The sequence below is a fragment of the Myotis daubentonii genome, chromosome 2 (assembly GCF_963259705.1).
Source record: "Myotis daubentonii chromosome 2, mMyoDau2.1, whole genome shotgun sequence".
NCBI lineage: Eukaryota > Metazoa > Chordata > Mammalia > Chiroptera > Vespertilionidae > Myotis > Myotis daubentonii.
Genome location: NC_081841.1, coordinates 53,522,981 through 53,538,820, shown reverse-complemented (window position 1 = coordinate 53,538,820; position 15,840 = coordinate 53,522,981). Strand labels below are relative to the sequence as shown.

General features: G+C 44.3%; 1 pseudogene; it reads left to right on the top strand.

Annotated features, from left to right (window-relative positions):
- Nucleotides 1-1,089: 1,089 nt before the first annotated feature.
- On the top strand, nucleotides 1,090-1,585 carry LOC132226115 (large ribosomal subunit protein eL30-like; annotated as a pseudogene).
- Nucleotides 1,586-15,840: the final 14,255 nt, after the last annotated feature.

Genomic DNA, 15,840 nt, shown 5'->3' with positions numbered 1-15,840 from the left:
GACAGCAATAATGGTACATCTACACAATGAAATACTACTCAGCCACAAAAAAGAAGGAAATCTTATCTTTTGTGTCAGCATGGATGGACCTGGAGAGTATTATGATAAGTGAAATAAGGCAGAGAAAGACAAGTACCATATGATTTCATTTATATGTGGAATCTAATAAAGAAAATAAACAAACAAGATAGAAAAACTCAAAGATATGGAGAACAGACTGACAGCTGTCACAGGAGAGGGAGGTTGGGAGGCTGGGTGAAAAAGGTGAAGGGATTAAGCAAAGGGGAAAAAAGATCAGAGACAGACAACAGGATGGTGATTATCAGAGAGAAAGGGAGGTAGGACTTGGTAGAAGAAGGTAAAAGGAAGGTAGATGGTGATGGAAAAATACTTGAAGTGGTGAACACACAATACAATATACAGATGATATATTGCAGAATTATATACCTGAGACATATATAACTTTATGAACCAACTAGAGGTTCAGTGCACGAATTTGTGCACAGGTGGGGTCTGGCCAGCCCACCCAGATGGAGGCCGATTGGGGCTGGGCTGGCAGGAGGGTGGGGACTAGGGTGGTTGGCCAGCCCCACCCCCAATCAGGGTCGGGGGCCAGATCAGGGGCAGGGCCAGCCAGGGGGAGGGATTGATTGGGGCCCCCATCGGGCTGGTTGGCCACCACAGTGTCATAGAGACCAGTCATTCTGGTTGTTCTACTGTTCTGGTCGCTTGGCTTTTATATATATAGATGCCACCTCAATAAAGTCAATAAAATTTTTAAAATTTCTCTACAGGTCTGGATGTTTCTTACACTGACAGTAGTTATTAGAGTATTAGTTTTTAAATTTTCATTTGTTGATTTTTAGAAAGAGAGAGAGCCTGGGCAACATGGTTCAGGGGTTGAGCGTCAACCTATGAACAAAGAGGTCATGGTTCGATTCCCAGTCAGAGCACATCCCAGGCTCCAGGCTCCCAGTAGGAGGCATTCAGGAGGCAGCCAATTAATGATTCTCTCTCATCATTGATGTTTCTATCTCTCTCCCTCTCCCTTCCTCTCTGAAATCCATAAAAATATATTTAAAAGCTTTTTTTCTCGCTCCCCGGCCATCTTGGCGGCTGCATCTGGTTGGGGGCCGTCCCGCACCTGAGGCAGGAAGATGGTGGCCACAAAGAAGACAAAAAAGTCGTTGGAGTCGATCAACTCCAGGCTCCAGCTGGTGATGAAAAGCGGGAAGTACGTGCTGGGGTACAAGCATCCGCTGAAGATGATGGAAAAGACAAAGCAAAGCTGATCATCCTGGCCAACAACTGCCCGGCCTTGAGGAAATCTGAAACAGAGTACTATGCCATGTTGGCCAAGACTGGTGTCCATCACTACAGTGACAATGATATTGAATTGGGCACCGCGTGTGGAAAATACTACAGGGTATGCACACTGGCTATCATTGACCCAGGTGATTCTGATATCATTAGAAGCATGCCAGAACAGACTGGTGAAAAGTAAATCATGGGAAATTTTTCTTTAATAAAATTGGCCAGAGCTTGGTTTAAAAAAAATAAAAATAAAATAAAAAAAGAAAGAAAGGAAGGAAGGAAGAGAAACATCCATTTGTTGTTCCACTTATTTATGCATTCATTGGTTTATCCTTGTATGTGCCCTGACTGGGGATTGAACCCACAACCTTGGCATATTGGTACAACACTCTAACCAACTGAGCTACCCAGCCAGGGCAGTTATTAGAATATTATTAACTTTATTTCCTATGCATAAATGCTTTTCTATTAGCAATGCATATTGAAATATTTAAGAGTTTAATGCCATTATGTCTGTAAATTATCTTAAATACTTTCCAAAACACTGACCTAAATATGGTAAACATTAATAATTGTTAATGCCAAATGATAGTTATATTACATTCACTTTCCTTTCTATTCTGATTTAAATGATTTTTAATAAAATGATTACAATATTTTAATTTAATAATAATAATGATGAAAATGCCCACTAGCTCCTTTCTCCTTTCACATTCCCAGTCTCCGGCCCCTTTCCTTCCTGTCTGCCGAAGTTCACACCTTCTTGGCTGTTCTCCCTGTTTTCCCCTTGCCACATCAGCCTGTGACATCCTGCCAAAGACATGTTACCTCTTGCCATACATCTCAAGGTTTGGTTGTTTAGAGAAAGGAAGTAGAAATCTGGGGCTTCTCCTACAGTGCATTTTTAGAATCAGGTTTTGGGTGGTGGTACTGAAGCCACCTGTCTCAGCCAGTCAATACTATCATACTGTATGGCTAACCCAGAGAAGGAAAGGACTGAGGAAAAATTGAGCATTCTCCCCTGGGACAGGCTTCTGACCTACGCTAAGAAGGAGGCAGGAGGCTGAAGAACTTCCTGCCTAGGCCTTTATGATTATTTGATTTGGGGTGGTGAATACACAATATAATATACAGATCTATATTGCAGAATTGTGTACCTGAGACCTATATGCCTGTAAATAAGCAGTGAAGGAGACACATATATAAATGATGCCTTTTGAAGGAACTTTGTGCCCAGTTTTCTCCCCAACAAACTTCTCCCTCTTTAAGCCCTTATCATCCCCCCTCACAGTAGTAATCAGTCATCAAGTCCCATCAATCTTATTCCACAAATGTCTTTCAGATTCATCCCCTCCTCTCACTATCCCTCATCACTACCTGAATTAGGCATAGTCATCACTGCTTACTTGGTAATGTTAATGTTACTGTATAGAATGGATTCCTTGTCTCCAGCTTGATCCTCTTCAAAAGAGGCTGCACACTTTGGCCTCAGGGAGTCTTACCTTATTGAATACGGATCTCAGTATCTGGTACAAATCAAATCAAATCTTTGCAGGCCCTACCTTTCACCTAGAAATGTAACTAAAGTTCCATCCATACTCACTCAACTACTTATTATGCACTATTTAGGCCAAGTGGGTTTCCTCTGTGACATCCATTGATACACACATAGGTATGTGACTGGAGTACCTTTCCCCCATGGTAGTTCAACAACTCACCTTTCAGAGCCTTTGTGCACTGCTGGTGGGAATGTAAATTGGTGCAGCCACTATGGAAAACAGTATGGAGGTACCTCCAAATATAAAAAATAGAATTACCATATGATGTAGTAATTATACTTCTGGATATTTATCTGAAAACAAAAACACTAACTCAAAAAGATATATGTACACCCATGTTCATTGCAGCATTATTTACAATTTAAGGTATGGAAACAATTTAAGTGTCCATTGGTGGATGAATGGATAAAGAAAATATATAAGTGGATAAAGTACATATATAAAATGGGATATTATTCAGTCATAAAAAAAACAATGAAACCTTGCCATTTGCAACTACATGGATGGACCTTGAGGGCATTATGCTAAATGAAAAAAGTCAAACAGAGAGACAAATACCCTATGATCTCACTTATATGTGGAACCAGAAAAATAGACAAAAAAAACCCAGCTGGATGACTCAATTGATTGGGGCATTCTCCCATACACCAAAAGGGATGTGGGTCAGATCCCCGATCCGGGGTGTATGAGAGGCAACTGGTTGATATTTATCTCTCACATCAATGTTTCTCTCTCAAATCAATCACTGCAATCAATAAATTGAAAATATTTTAAAATCAGTAACTATGTATGGTGACGGGGGTTAGCTAGACCTAAATATTAAATTATTGTGTTGTACGCCTGAAACTAATGTAATGTATGCCAATTATACCTCAATTTAAAAATTTTTTAACTGTTTTTTTTTGTTTTTGTTTTTGTTTTGTGTTGTTTTTTTTTTTACAGAGAGGAAGGGAGAGAGATAGAGAGTTAGAAACATTGATGAGAGAGAAACATCGATCAGCTGCCTCCTGCACATCTCCTACTGGGGATGTGTCCGCAACCCAGGTACACGCCCTTGACCGGAATCTAACCTGGGATCCTTCAGTCTGCAGGCCGACGCTCTATCCACTAAGCCAAACCGGTTTCGGCCAATTTAAAAAATTTTAATAATAATAAAGGTACCAAAAGGAGAGAAGAAAACTCATCTTTTATTTCTTAGACCAGTGGTTCTCAACCTTCCTAATGCCTCGACCCTTTAATACAGTTCCTCATGTTGTGGTGACCCCCCAACCATAAAATTATTTTCGTTGCTACTTCATATCTGTAATTTTGCTACTGTTATGAATAGTAATGCAAATATCTGATATGCAGGATGTATTTTCATTGTTACAAATTGAACATAATTAAAGCATAGTGCTTAATCACAAAAACAATATGTAATTATATATCAAATATGTGTTTTCCGATGGTCTTAGGCGACCCCTGTGAAAGGTTTGTTTGACCCCCAAAGAGGTTGCGACCCACAGGTTGAGAACCGCTGTCTTAGACTGTTGTAGGCAGTTAGACAGATATGAGCAGGGCAAGGACCATGGCCCAGGTACAGACACACCAATGCCTTTCCCTTTCCCTACCTTTTCACCTTCCTCCTTCCCTCTCCCCGCTTCCCCCTTCCTGCCCCAGGCACCTTACCATTAGCTTTCTTACTCCCAAGCTCGAAAGGCCCTTCCTTTAACTCCATAACTTGTTTTTTAAGCCCATTTTCTGTAGAAATTACTTCTTCTACTTCTATAATTTACCAAATAGATGTTCTCTTACAGTTTGGGTCTTGGCTCTGAATTCTTTCCTAGCCAGAACCCCAGTACCAAGGTTGCTGAACCCAGGTTTGGTCTGATCCCACAAGGTCCATCCATGTAGATGCCTTTCTGCAGTCTAAACAAGACCAAGCTTCATCTCTGCTCTTTTAAGCATACTTGCAATATTGGTATTTTTTTTATGTAAATAGGTGTGGGGACCCCATTCAGAGTATGCTGAATGCTCAAGGCCACTCTGAGTGTAGGAATCTTAATCAAAATGTTCAAGATTACGGCCCGAACCAATATGCTCAATTAATATTTGACAAAGGAGGCAAGAACATACAATGGAGCCAAGATAGTCTCTTCAATAAATGGTGTTGGGAAAATTGGACAGATATATGCAAGCAAATGAAACTAGACCACCAACTTACACCATACACAAAAATAAACTCAAAATGGATAAAGGACTTAAATGTACAACAGGAAACCATAAAAATTCTAGAAGAATCCAAAGGCAACAAAATCTCAGACATATGCCGAAGCAATTTCTTCACTGATACAGCTCCTAGGGCACTTGAAACTAAAGAAAAAAATGAACAAATGGGACTACATCAAAATAAAAAGCTTCTGCACAGCAAAAGAAACCATCAACAAAACAACGAGAAAACCCACTGTGTGGGAAAACATATTTGCCAATGTCATATCTGATAAGGGCCTAATCTCCAAAATTTACAGGGAACTCATACAACTTAACAAAAGGAAGATAAACAATCCAATCAAAAAATGGGCAAAGGACCTAAATAGACACCTTTCAAAAGAGGACATTCAGAAAACCAAGAGACATATGAAAACATGCTCAAAGTCACTAAATCATCTGAGAGATGCAAATCAAAACAACAATGAGGTACCATCTCACACCTGTCAGACTGGCTATCATCAACAAATCAACAAACGACAAGTGCTGGAGAGGATGTGGAGAAAAGGAACACTTGTGCACTGCTGGTGGGAATGCAGACTGGTGCAGCCATTATGGAAGACAGTATGGAGTTTCCTTAAAAAACTGAAAATGGAACTCCCATTTGACCCTGTGATCCCACTTCTAGGAATATATCCCAAGAAACCAGAAACACCAATCAGAAAGGATATATGCACCCCTATGTTCATAGCAGCACAATTCACCATAGCTAAGATCTGGAAACAGCCTAAGTGCCCATCAGTAGATGAATGGATTAGAAAACTGTGGTACATCTACACGATGGAATACTATGCTGCTCTAAAAAGGAAGGAACTCTTACCATTTGCAACGTCATGGATGGAACTGGAGAGCATTATGCTAAGTGAAATAAGCCAGTCAATGAAGGAAAAATACCACATGATCTCACTCATTCATGGATAATAGAGACCATTATAAACTTTTGAACAATAATAGATACAGAGGCAGAGCTGCCTCAAACAGATTGTCAAACTGAAGCGGGAAGGCCGGGGAGGGTTGGAGGGCAGGAGGTAGGGGGGTAAGAGATCAACTAAAGGACTTGTATGCATGCATATAAGCATAACCAATGGACATAAGACACTGGGGGATAGGGGAGGCTAGGGGACTGTCTAGGGCAGGGGGGAAAAATGGACACATATGTAATACCCTTTGTAATACTTTAAGCAATAAATTAAAAAAAAGAAATAAACTAATTACTTTAGAACAACTTTAAAAAAAAATGTTCAAGATTACTTTGCTATACGCAGGTGCAAGGACACAGCAATCTATGCACTACACAAGTGTGGCCTTTTATAACCCAAATGATTGATGTCACTATTTGGAAAGAAGCCTCTTTTGTCTAAGTAGTATAAAATTGTTACTGACCAGCCAGAACAGCTGCTTGGAGGGGACTGCTCCTATGTAAGGCTAGACTACTTCATGTGGGACTGTATTATGGGGAAGATCTATTACTGACCAGCGGCTGCTCAGATAATGGCTGTGGGTACAGAAGCTACTGCTACTATGTAGGAAAGATGTATTGTTACCTAGACATGTGCAGCTACTTAGCTTTGAAGAACTGTTTTGTCTAGTGGCTCCCTGTTAGCAATGGCTACATGACCACTGGCTTCTACAATAAAGACTCTCTTATCCTATCTAATAAAAGAGAAAAATGGTAATTGGCGTACGACGATACCCTTTTCATTGGCTAATCAGGGCTATATGCAAATTAACTGCCAACTAAGATTGGCAGTTAACTGCCAACAAGATGGCGGTTAATTTGCATATGTAGGCACAATGCAGGGAGGCGAAAGGGAAAGCAGGAAGAAGCCCCCTGCCAAGGAGAATCAGGCAACTTTGCTGCCCTGGCCAGTGATAGCAGGAAGTAGGAGTGGAGCCAGCGATGGGAGCTGGGCACGGTCGAAGCTGGCAGTCCCGGGAGCTAGGGGTCCCTTGCCTGGGCCTAAAGCGGAGCCCACGATCGCGGGGCCACTGCAGCTGCGGGTCCCCGCTGCCCGGGCCGGACGCCTAAGCCAGAGGTGTTAGGCCTGGGCAGGGGCGGAGCCTGCAACCACGGGGAGCTGGGGGTCCCCTGCCCAGGCCTGACACCTCTGCCAGAGGCCTCAGGCCTGGTCAAGGGGCCGATCCGGTGATTGGTGATCGGAGGGTGATGAGGGTCAACTCCTCTGGCCGAGGCATCAGGCCTGGGTGGGGGGCGGAGCCGGGGATTGGAGGGATATGATGGTCCCCTTGCCCAGGCCTGAAGCCTGGGTCAGAGGCATCAGGCTTGGGCGGGGGGTGGAGCAAGCGATCAGAGGGAGATGGGGGTCCCCTGCCCAGGCATGATTCCTGGGCCAGAGGCCTCAGGCCTGGGCGGGGGCCAGAGCCAGTGATAAGGGGGAGATGGGGGTCCCCTGTCCAAGCCTGACACCTCTGGCGGAGGCGTCAGGCCTGGGTAAGGGGCCGATCAGGCGATTGGAGGGTGATGGGGGTCTACGCCTCTGGCCGAGGCATCAGGCCTGGGCTGGGGGCAGAACCAGTGATGGGGGGAAATGAGGGTCCCCTGCGCAGGCCTGATGCCTCTGTCAGAGGCGTCAGGCCTGGGCAAGGGGCCGATCCTGCGATTGGAAGGTGATGGGGGTCAACGCCTGAGGGCTCCCAGTATGTGAGAGGGGGCAGGCTGGGCTGAGGGACACTCCCCCCCCCCACACACACACCCAGTGCACGAATTTCGTGCACCAGGCCCCTAGTATACCTATAATTTCCCTTGGCTTCTTTGTTGAATACCCAGGGTCCCAGGAAGTCTAGCCCCTGGCAGAGGCACTCAGACCTGACAGTTGGCTTACAGAACAGGATCAGGAACTGAGTTCCAACAATTCTATCTATAAAAGAGGGAATATGCTAATTGACCCTCACACCATCACAAAGATGGTGGGCCCACAGCCAATAAGGAAGGAATATGCTAATTGACTGCCCCACCCTCAAAGATGGTGGTGCCCACAGCCACAAGATGGGAGCACCCAGTCCCCTCAGCCCCACCCAGGGTGGCAGGCTCACGGCAAGGCTGGGCCCGCCCCCAGGCAGGCCCGGCTGCTCCGTGTGCTTGCCTCCAGAGACCCCCAGCCCCCTCAGCACCCCAGCCTCCCAGGGCCAGCATGAGGCACAGGCAAGCCTTAAATGGCAGCTGCCCAGCTGCCCAGGGCCGCCTGAGGCTCAGATAACCAGGGCTAGCTGAGGCTTGAGCTGCCAGCAAGTGGCATCAGCAGAGGTGTGATGGGGTGTCACCTTCCTCTGATCGCCGGTCACCTCCCGTCCCTCAGGGCTCCTGGGCTGTGAGAGGGGGCAGGCCGGGCTGAGGAACCCCCCCTTCCAGTGCATGAATTTTCATGCACCAGGCCTCTAGTAGGTATTATAAGCATTATTCTATAGTTTGCTATTTTTTTTTAACTTAACAAACTATGTTAAAGACCTTTTAACATTAGTTTTATTCTTTCTTAATATTTTAAACTCGGAAAACCAAGATGGCGGCTTAGGTTAACGCTGGAGATTGCTGCCTCGAACAACCACTTCAGAAAAACAACTAAAGACGGAACGGACATCATCCAGAACCACAGGAAGGCTGGCTGAGTGGAAATTCTACAACTAGGAGGAAAGAGAATATCATACCCAGACTCAGAGGAGGCGCAGTGCTGAAGTGAAATACTCAGGTGAGGAGTGCGTGCGAGCGGGCTGGCGGCGGAGGGCGTGGTTGTTGTTTTCAATCAGGAGGGAGTTTCAGACTCTGAGCTCCAGATCCGGGCGAGCCTCTAGGGACCCAGACTCAAACGGGAGAAGCGGGACTGTCTGGCTTCGGTCGGAACTCGAAGGCAGCTTTCTCTCCGAGGTTTGCAGTGGTTGCTGGGACTCTGTGAGGCAGAGCCCCTAGGGACGGAACTGAGAACAGCCACAACTGCTCGCTCCTGCCCGCCCTGTAGATCCCCGGGGACTCGCCCCGCCCAAGCCTGGCTCAGAGCCATTTGCCGGATAGACTCAGGCAAACGCTAGATTAGCACTGCCCTAGAGATCCAGCACAGAAGTTCTCCCACTGCAGACACAGCGGACTCTCATAGCCAGTTAGCCTGGAGGTCAAATCACTCCTGGTATTGCTGACATCAATCAAGGCTTAACTACAACCAGACTGTGCACAAAGACCACTAGGGGGTGTACCAAGAAAGCATAAAAAATGCGGAGACAAAGAAACAGGACAAAACTGTCAATGGAGGATATTGAGTTCAGAACCACACTTTTAAGGTCTCTTAAGAACTGTCTAGAAGCCGCCGATAAATGTAGTGAGATCCTCAAGAAAACTAATGAGACCCTCGATGTTATGATAAAGAACCAACTAGAAATTAAGCATACACGGACTGAAATAACGAATACTATACAGACTCCCAACAGCAGACCAAAGGAGCACAAGAATCAAGGCAAAGATTTGAAATGCGAAGAAGCAAAAAACACCCAACCAGAAAAGCAAAATGAAAAAAGAATCCGAAAATACGAAGATAGGGTAAGGAGCCTCTGGGACAGCTTCAAGCGTACCAACATCAGAATTATAGGGGTGCCAGAAGATGAGAGAGAGCAAGATATTGAAAACCTATTTGAAGAAATAATGACAGAAAACTTCCCCCACCTGGTGAAAGAAATAGACTTACAGGTCCAGGAAGCGCAGAGAACCCCAAACAAAAGGAATCCAAAGAGGACCACACCAAGACACATCATAATTAAAATGCCAAGAGCAAAAGACAAAGAGAGAATCTTAAAAGCAGCAAGAGAAAGAAACTCAGTTACCTACAAGGGAATACCCATACGACTGTCAGCTGATTTCTCAACAGAAACTTTGCAGGCCAGAAGGGAATGGCAAGAAATATTCAAAGTGATGAATGCCAAGAACCTACAACCAAGATTACTTTATCCAGCAAAGCTATCATTCAGAAATGAAGGTCAGATAAAGAGCTTCACAGATAAGGAAAAGCTAAAGGAGTTCATCACCACCAAACCAGTATTATATGAAACTAGGGGCCCGGTGCACGAAATTCATGCACTGGGTGTGTGGGGGGGGGGAGTGTCCCTCAGCCTAGCCTGCCCCCTCTCACATACTGGGATCCCTCAGGCGTTGACCCCCATCACCCTCCAATCGCAGGATCGGCCCCTTGCCTAGGCGTCCGGCCCTGGCAGCCAGGACCCGCACCTGCAGCGACCCCGCGATCATGGGCTTCGCTTTAGGCCCAGGCAAGGGACCCCTAGCTCCTGCGACTGCCAGCTTCGACCATGCCCAGCTCCCATCGCTGGCTCCACCCCTACTTCCTGCTATCACTGGCCATGGCAGCAAAGTCGCCTGATTCTCCGATCATGGGGCCGCCTTTGCCCTGCCCCCCAGCTCTTAGCTCCCCCCTGGGTTTCCGATCACTGTCAGTGGCAGGGGGCTTCTTCCTGCTTTCCCTTTCGCCTCCCTGCATTGTGCCTACATATGCAAATTAACCGCCATCTTGTTGGCAGTTAACTGCCAATCTTAGTTGGCAGTTAATTTGCATATAGCCCTGATTAGCCAATGAAAAGGGTATCGTCGTACTCGTACACCAATTACCATTTTTCTCTTTTATTAGTATAGATGCTGAAAGGTATCCTTTAAGAAGAGGAAGAAGAAGAAAAAGGTAAAGATACAAATTATGAACAACAAACATGCATCTATCAACAAGTGAATCTAAGAATCAAGTGAATAATCTGGTGATCTTAATTGAATCAGGGACATAGAAAGGGAATGGACTGACTATTCTTGGGGGGGAAAGGGGTGTGGGAGATGCAGGAAGAGACTGGACAAAAATCGTGCACCTATGGATGAGGACAGTGGGTGGGGAGTGAGGGCGGAGGGTGGGGCGGGAACTGGGAGGAGGGGAGTTATGGGGGGGAAAAAGAGGAACAAATGTAATAATCTGAACAATAAAGATTTAATTAAAAAAATATTTTAAACTCAACTGCAGCAAACATCTTTCTATATATATATTAGTGCCCATGTATGGCATTTGGGAGAGAGTGGAGAGCTATATAGCAGAGTGGTTAAGAATACAAGTTCTGGAGACAAATTATAAGTGTGAATCTTGTATCTATTACTTACTAGGGGTATGACCTTAGGCAACTCACTTAACCTCCATGTCTCACTCATCTCATCTATAAAATTAGGAAATAAGAATATTTACTCCATAGAATCCCTGCATACATATCAGTGTTATCAGTATAGATTCCTGGAAGTAGAATTGCTGAGTCAAGATTGTGCACATTTAAAATTTTTATACACTGACAAATGATCTTCTAAAAATATTCCCAGTTACATATACCCGCACTGTGAAAGTGATAGCTTCCCTGAATTCTCACCAATTTTAAAAATTGTCAATCTGACAATTCCATTATTGAAGTTTGTTTTTTCCTCACTTATTGAAATTTATAAGGACAAATGTCTTTTCTTTGTTATTGCCCACTTGCATTTTGTCCTTTGTGAATTGTCCTTTCATGTCCTATGTCCATTTTTCTATTGAATTGTTTGACTTAAAGAAGCTCTTTATGTGTATTAGACATTAATTCTTTGTTAAAACATGTCAAATATGCCCTGACCGGTTTGGCTCAGTGGATAGAGCGTCGGCCTACGGACTGAAGGGTCCCAGGTTCAATTCCGAACAAGGGCATGTACCTTGGTTGTGGGTACATCCCCAGTAGGCGGTGTGCAGGAGGCAGCTGATCAATATTTCTCTCTCATCAATGTTTCTAACTCTCTACCCCTCTCCCTTCCTCTCTGTAAAAAATCAATAAAAAAACCGTCAAATATTTATCTCTGTCAATTGTCTTTCCTTTTTTTTTTTTAGTTTTTCCTTGTGTTTTTTGAAATGTAAAAAAAAAAAAAAACTTAAAAAAAATCAACTTTAGTGAAATATAATTTTTACACAATAAAGTGCACCCATTTTAAATGTACATTTTGATGAGTTTAGATAAATGTATACAGCTGTGTAACTATCACAACAATCAAGGTATGGAATATTGCACTAAAAAAAGTTCCCTGTGCTTCATTCTCCTAGACCAGCGGTTCTCAACCTGTGGGTCGCCAACCTGTGGGTCGCGATCCCTTTGGGGTCGAACGACCCTTTCACAGGGGTCGCGTAAGACCATCGGAAAACACATATATAAACAGTGGTTCTCAACCTTCCTAATGCCACGACCCTTTAATACAGTTCCTCATGTTGTGGTGACCCCCAACCATAAAATTATTTTCGTTGCTACTTCATAACTGTGATTTTGCTACTGTTATGAATCATAATGTAAATATCTGATATGCAGGATATATTTTCATTGTTACAAATTGAACATAATTAAAGCATAGTGCTTAATCACAAAAACAATATGTAATTATATATGTGTTTTCGATGGTCTTAGGTGACCCCTGTGAAAGGGTCGTTCGACCCTCAAAGGAGTCGCGACCCACAGGTTGGCGACCCACAGGTTTGGAACCTCTGTCCTAGACAATTCCTGCCAACACTTCCCCCACCTCAGCACCCACATAGCCACTGATCCACTTTCTGATTAGATTTTATTCTAGATTCAATTATAGAAAACAATTAGATTTGTCTTTTGTAGACTTCCGTAGAAATAGAATCAGACAGTATGTACTAAAAAAAAAAAAAAAAAAAAAGGGGGGGGGGTGTGTTGTGGTAACTCAATTGGTTAGAGCATCGTCTTGATAGCCAAGGTTGCACATTGGCTTCCACAGTCAGGATACACACAAGAATCCACCAGTGAATGTATAAATAAGTGAAAAAAACAAATGGATTTTTTTTCTCTCTCTCCCTCCCTTCCTCTCTCTCTAAAATCAATAAAGAAATTAAAAAAAAAAAAATTCTGTTGCCGAAACCGGTTTGGCTCAGTGGATAGAGCGTCGGCCTGCGGACTGAAAGGTCCCAGGTTCGATTCTGGTCAGGGGCATGTACCTGGGGTGCGGGCATATCCCCAGTGGGAGATGTGCAGGAGGCAGCTGATCGATGTTTCTCTCTCATCAATGTTTCTAACTCTCTATCTCTCTCCCTTCCTCTCTGTGAAAAATCAATAAAATATATTTTAAAAAAAAATTTTGTTCTAGTTTCTTTCTCTCATAATAGTTTCAAGAGTCTTCCATGTTGTTGGTTATATTGGTAGCTTGTTCCCTATTATTACTTAGTAGTATTCCATTGTATGAATATACCACAATTTGTTTATCCATTTGCCTGTTGAGGGACATTTGGGTGTTTCCAATATTTTGACTATTATATAGTAAAAAAGCTGCTGTGAATTCTATATGTCTTTGTATGGATATGTTTTTATTTCTCTTGATTAAATACCTAGGAGTAGAATGGCTGGTTCTTATGTAAATGTGTGTTTAACTTTATAAGAAACTGCCAAACTGTTTTCCAAAATTGCTGTACTATTTTACACTTTTAAATATACATAAATACTAGATACTAATCCTTTAGAAAATTTATTGAAAAGATTTTCTCTCTGTCAGCTGCTTTTTTACTTTTTTTTCTCTTTTAATTTTGCTATTATTTATGCAATAGAACTTATTTTTTTAAAGATCAAATCTATTTTTCTTTTTGTATCCCCAGTGTCTGGCCCTGTGCCCTGCACAAAACAGCCCCGATTGAGTGTTTACTGAATGACCCAACAACTGTGAGGAATTCCACTGCTATTCCCAGGACTTTGTAAGAAGGGTCACATTCTGATCATTTAGCTAACACGACAAGTCACAGGAGATGAATTTAACCATTAGTAAGACTCCAAAATACTATCTGCAAAGGAAAGGCAGATGATTGGGAACACCCAAATCCAATTAAGTTCCACTCTACACGCAGATTTTAAAAACCTCATTTGATTATATTACACTCCTCTACTTAAATCTTTTCAAGACTTCCCGGCACTCTTGGGATCAAGTCCTCAACCTTAACGTGGCCTATAAAGCTCTGAGTCATCCTGTCTTCAAGTTTGGCCACAGTTTCCTCCTTCCTGTCCTTACATGTTTTCAGTTCTTTGAACGTGTCATGATCTTCCCCAAGCCAGGGTTCTTGCTCATGCTGTTACTTCTGCCTGTAACACTCCTTTTTCTTTCTTTCCTCCTTCCTTCCTTTCTTTCTTTCTTTCTTTCTTTCTTTCTTTCTTTCTTTCTTTCTTTCTTTCTTTCTTTCTTTCTTTCTTTCTCTTATTTATTTTTATTTAATCGTCACCTGAGGATATTTTTCCATTGATTTTTTAGAGAGAGGGAAAGACAGGGAGAAATATTGATGTGAGAGAAACACATGGATTGGTTGCCTCCCGCATGAGCCCCAACCAGGGATGGGGCCAGAGAGGAGCCTGCAACCTAGGTATGTGCCCTTGACCAGAATTGAACCTAGGTCCACAGGCCAACACTCTATCCACTGAGCCAAACCTGCTAGGGCTCTTTCTTTCTTTTTTTAAAAAATGTTTATTTATTGATTTGAGAGAGAGAGGCACTGCTTTGGTGTTCCATTTATTTATGCATCCATTAATGTATTCATTAGTTGTAGTTGTTTTTTAAATCCTCACCTGAGGATATGATTTTTTAAAAAAATATATTTTTACTAGAGGCCTGGTGCATGAAATTTGTGCATGGGTAGAGTCCCTAGGCCTGGCCAGCGATCAGGGCCGATTGGGACCCTCCAGCTGCTGGCCAGGGCCTTCCTTCGTTCTGCACCACCCCCTGGTGGTCAGTGCACATAGTAGTGAGCGATCAAACTCCCAAGGAGACACTTTGCATATTAGCCTTTTATATATATAACTAGAGGCCTGTTGCACGAAGATTCGTGCAATAGGCCTTCTTTCCCCTGACTGCCAGCACCAGTTTTCCTCTGGCACCTGGGACCCAGACCTTCACCCTGGCCACCGCCTTCCATCTTCGCTCTGGACACAGTCTTCGCTGGGGCTGGAGCCTTCAGTCTTTGATCCTCGCTCCAGCCGGAGTCTTCAATCTCCGGCCAGAGCTGCTCCTATAGCTCCTTCCACCCCCACCCTCCCCCTTATAGCTTGACCACTGCTTCACCTGCAGACCTCGCTGACCGGCTCCTGGGTCCCAGGGGGCTGCCTTGCCTGCGGCCTGGCTTGTTGTCAGATCGCACAGGGAGGCCTGGATGGTGGCTCCCGGTGTCCCGCCCTGCCTGCAGTATGCAAATTAGCCACCATCTTTGTTGGTGGTTAATTTGCATATCACACTGATCAGCCCATGGCAATGGTAGTGAAGGTACGGTTAATTACCATGTTTGTCTATTATTAGATAGGACTAGAGGCCCGGTGCACAAATATTTGTGCACTCGGGGGGGGGGGTCCCTCAGCCCGGCCTGTGCCCTCTCGCACTCTGGGACCCCTCAGGAGATAACGACCTGCTGGCTTAGGCCTGCTCCCGGGTGGCAGAGGGCAGGCCCAATCCCTAGGTCAGCCCCTGGTCGGGCTCAGAGCAGGGCCGATTGGGGAGTTGGGGCGCCGCCCCCTGTCATGCATAGAGCAGGGCGGATCAGGAGGTTGTGATGCCACCCTCAGTCACGCTCAGGGTAGGGCCGACTGGGGGGTTGGGGCACCGCCCCCTGTCACACTCAAGGCAGGGTCAATGGGGAGGTTGAGGCGCCACGCCCTGTCACACACAGAGCAGGGTCGATCAGGG